Raw genomic sequence first — 4,563 nt, forward strand, 5'->3', positions numbered from 1 at the left:
AAGAGCTTTTGGCATTTTTTGCTTGCTTTTTCTTTTTCTTTCTCTCTTTTTTTTTTTTTGCTATTTTCTTTCTTTTTTTTTTCTGCAAGCGTTTGTATTCACTGCTTTTTCTTGCTTCAAGAATCATTTTTATGATTTTTCAGATTATCAAATAACATGTCTCATTTTTCATCATTCTTTCAAGAGCCAACATATTTAACATTCATAAACAACAACTTCAAAAGACATATGCACTGTTCAACCATTCATTCAGAAAACAAAAAGTATTGTCACCACATCAAAATAATTAAACTAGTTTCAAGGATGAATTTGAAACCATGTACTTCTTGTTCTTTTGTTTTTAGAACATTTTTTCATTTAAGAGAGGTGATGGATTCATATTCATAACTTTAAGGCATAGACACTTAGACACTAGTGATCATATAGTAAAGACACAAACATAAATAAAACATAAAGCTCAAAAATCGAAAAACAGTAAAATAAATAGACAAGGAGGTTAAGGAATGAGTCCACCTTAGTGAGGGTGGCATCTTCCTCTTCTTGAAGAACCAATGGTGCTTTTGAGCTCCTCTATGTCTCTTCCTTGTCTTTGTTGCTCCTCCCTCATAGCTCTTTGATCTTCTCTAATCTCATGGAGGATGATGGAGTGCTCTTGGTGCTCCACCCTTAGTTGTCCTATGTTGGAACTTAATTCTCCTAGGGAGGTATTGATTTGCTCCCAATAGTTTTGTGGAGGAAGGTGCATCCCTTGAGGCATCTCAGGGATTTCATGGTGGGGGATTTCCTCATGCTCTTGTTGAGGTCCATGATCTCTTATTTGCTCCATCCTTTTCTTAGTGATGGGCTTGTCCTCTTCAATGAGGATGTTTCCCTCTATGTCAATTCCAGCCGAATTGCAGAGGTGGTATATGAGGTGAGGAAAGGCTAACCTTGCCCAAGTGGAGGACTTGTCAGCCACCTTGTAAAGTTCTTGAGGTATAATCTCATGAACTTCCACCTCCTCTCCAATCATGATACTATAGATCATGATGGCCCGGTCTATAGTAACTTCAGACCGGTTACTAGTAGGAATGATTGAGCGTTGAATGAACTCTAACCATCCCCTAGCCACTGGTTTGAGATCATGCCTTCTTAGTTGAACCGGCTTGCCTCTTGAGTCAATTTTCCATTGAGCTCCTTCCTCACATATGTCTATGAGGACTTGGTTCAACCTTTGATCAAAGTTGACCCTTCTTGTGTAGGGGCGTGCATTCTCTTCCGTCATTGGCAAGTTGAACGCCAGCCTTACATTTTCCGGACTGAAATCTAAGTATTTTCCCCGAACCATGGTAAGCCAATGCTTTGGATTCGGGTTCACACTTTGATCATGGTTCCTAGTGATCCATGCGTTTGCATAGAACTCTTGAACCATTAGGATCCTGACTTGTTGAATGGGGTTGGTGAGAACTTCCCAACCTCTTCTTTGGATCTCAAGTCGGATCTCCGGATACTCATTCTTTTTGAGCTTGAAAGGAACCTCAGGGATCACTTTCTTCTTGGCCACAACTTCATAGAAGTGGTCTTGATGGACCTTTGAGATGAATCTCTCCATCTTCCATGACTCAGAGGTGGAAGCAATTGCCTTCCCTTTCCTCTTTCTAGAGGTTTCTCTGGCCATAGGTGCCATAAATGGTTATAGAAAAACAAAAAGCTATGCTTTTACCACACTAAACTTAAAATATTTGCTCGTCCCCAAGCAAAAGAAGAAAGAAAGTAGTAAAAAAAGAAGAAAATAGAGGAGATGGGGGAAGAAGATGTATTCGGCCAAGGAGAAGAAGAGAGGGTTGTGTTGTGTGAAAATGAAGAAGGAGTGAGGGGTTTATATAGGAGTGAGGGGGGTGTAGGGTTCGGCCATTAGGGTTGGGTTTGGGAGGGAAATTAGTTTGAATTTTGAAGGTAGGTGGGGTTTATAGGGAAGAGATGATGGATGTGAGTGGTGAAGAGGCGATGGGAAAGAGTGATTGAGGTGATTGGTAAAGGGTATTTGGGGAAGAGAGTTATGAAAAGGTATGAAGAGGAGAGAAGAAAATGTGGGGATCCTGTGGGGTCTACAGATTAAGTGGGGTCAAGGACTTAATATCCCTGCTCCAATTAGGTGTGTAAAACGTCCTTACTGTGCAATCCTGGCGTTTATCGCCAGACTGTTGCCTGTTTCTGGCGTTAAACACCCAAATGTAGCTTGTTTCTGGCGTTTAACGCCAGGCAGATGCTTGTTTCTGGCGTTAAATGCCAGCTTGGTGCCTGTTTCTGGTGTTAAACGCCAGACAGATGCTTGTTTCTGGCGTTTAAACGCTAGACTGCTCTCCTCCAGGGTGTGCTATTTTCAATGCTATTTTTTCATTCTGTTTTTGATTTTTCAATAGTTTTTGTGACTTCACATGATCATCAACCTAATAAAACACGAAATAACCAAAAAGAAAATAAAATAGATATGATTAAATAACATTGGGTTGCCTCCCAACAAGTGCTTCTTTAATGTCAATAGCTTGACATTGAGCTCTCATGGAGCCTCACAAATAATTAGAGCAAGGTTGGAACCTCCCAACACCAAACTTAGAGTTTGAATGTGGGGGTTCAACATCAAACTTAGTGTTTGGTTGTGGCCTTCCAACACCAAACTTAGAGTTTGACTGTGGGGGCTTTGGTTGACTCTGCAGTGAGAGAAGCTTTTCATGCTTCCTCTCCATGGTTACAGAAGGAGATCCTTGAGTTTTAAACACAAGGTTGTCCTCATCCAGTTGAAGGATCAACTCTCCTCTGTCCACATCAATCACAGCTCTTGCTGTGGCTAGGAAGGGTCTTCCAAGGATGATGGATTCATCCTCTTCCTTCCCAGTGTCTAGGATTATGAAATCAGCAGGGATGTAAAGGCCTTCAACCTTTACTAACACGTCCTCTACTTGTCCATAAGCCTGTTTTCTTGAGTTGTCTGCCATCTCTAATGAGATTCTAGCAGCTTGCACCTCAAAGATCCCTAGTTTCTCCATTACAGAGAGTGGCATTAAGTTTATTCCTGACCCCAGGTCACACAGAGCCTTCTCAAAGGTCATGGTGCCTATGGTACAGGGTATTAAGAATTTGCCTAGATCTTGTTTCTTTTGAGGTACTTTCTGCCTATCCAATGCATTTAGTTCATTAGTGAGCAAGGGAGGTTCATCTTCCCAAGTCTCATTACAAAATAATTTGGCATTCAGCTTCATGATTGCACCAAGGTAATTAGCAACTTGCTCTTCAATAATGTCTTCATCCTCTTCAGAGGAAGAATACTCATCAGAGCTCATGAAGGGCAGAAGGAGGTTCAATGGAATCTCTATGGTCTCTAGATGAGCCTCAGGTTCCTTTGGTTCCTCAATGGGAAACTCCTTATTGGTCACTGAATGTCCCAGGAGGTCTTCCTCACTAAGATTCACATCCTCCTCCTCCCTTGTAGGTTCGACCATGATGGTCAAGTCAATGGCCTTGCACTCTCTTTTTGGATTTTCTTCTGTATTGCTTGGGAGAGTACTTAGAGGAGTTTCAGTGACTCTTTTACTCAGCTGGCCCACTTGTATCTCCAAATTTCTAATGGAGGACCTTGTTTCATTCATGAAACTTATAGTGGCCTTAGATAGATCAGAGACTATATTTGCTAAGCTAGATGGATTCTGCTCAGAATTCTCTGTCTGTTGCTGAGTGGATGATGGAAAAGGTTTGCTATTGCTAAACCTGTTTCTTCCACCATTATTAAAGCCTTGTTGAGGCTTTTTTTGATCCTTCCATGAGAAATTTGGATGATTTCTCCATGAGGGATTATAGGTGTTTCCATAGGGTTCACCCATGTAATTCACCTCTGCTATTGCAGGGTTCTCAGGATCATAAGCTTCTTCTTCAGAAGATGCCTCTTTAGTACTGTTGGATGATTCCTTCAATCCATTCAGACTCTAAGAGATCATATTGAATTGCTGAGTCAATATTTTATTCTGAGCCAATATGGCATTCAGAGTATCAATTTCAAGAACTCCCTTCTTTTGAGGCGTCCCATTACTCACAGGATTCCTTTTAGAAGTGTACATGAACTGGTTATTTGCAACCATGTCAATGAGTTCTTGAGCTTCTGCAGGCGTTTTCTTTAGGTGAATGGATTCACCTGCAGAATAGTCCAATGACATCTTTGATAATTCAGACAAACTATCATAGAATATATCCAGGATGGTCCATTCTGAAAGCATGTCAGAGGGACACTTTTTGGTCAGTTCCTTGTATCTCTCCCAAGCTTCATAGAGGGATTCACCTTCCTTTTGTCTGAAGGTTTGAACATCCACTCTAAGCTTGCTAAGCTTTTGAGGAGGAAAAACTTGGCTAAGAAAACTGTGACCAGCTTATCCCAAGAGTTCAGACTGTCTTTAGGTTGAGAGTCCAACCATATTCTAGCTCTGTCTCTTACAGCAAATGGGAAAAGCATAAGCCTGTAGACCTCGGGATCAACCCCATTGGTCTTAACAGTATCACAGATCTGCAAGAATTCAGTTAAGAACTGAAAGGGAT

At 41.2% G+C, this 4,563-nt stretch overlaps 1 non-coding gene across 1 annotated transcript; it reads left to right on the forward strand.

Moving 5' to 3' along the window:
- The first annotated feature begins 4,241 nt into the window (after positions 1 to 4,241).
- On the forward strand, positions 4,242 to 4,349 carry LOC112724141 (small nucleolar RNA R71). Its single transcript, XR_003163320.1, has one exon. It is a non-coding gene; the product is annotated as a small nucleolar RNA R71 (small nucleolar RNA).
- The last annotated feature ends 214 nt before the right edge of the window (positions 4,350 to 4,563 follow it).

This window comes from Arachis hypogaea, chromosome 11, assembly GCF_003086295.3.
Source record: "Arachis hypogaea cultivar Tifrunner chromosome 11, arahy.Tifrunner.gnm2.J5K5, whole genome shotgun sequence".
Classification (NCBI taxonomy): Eukaryota; Viridiplantae; Streptophyta; class Magnoliopsida; order Fabales; family Fabaceae; genus Arachis; species Arachis hypogaea.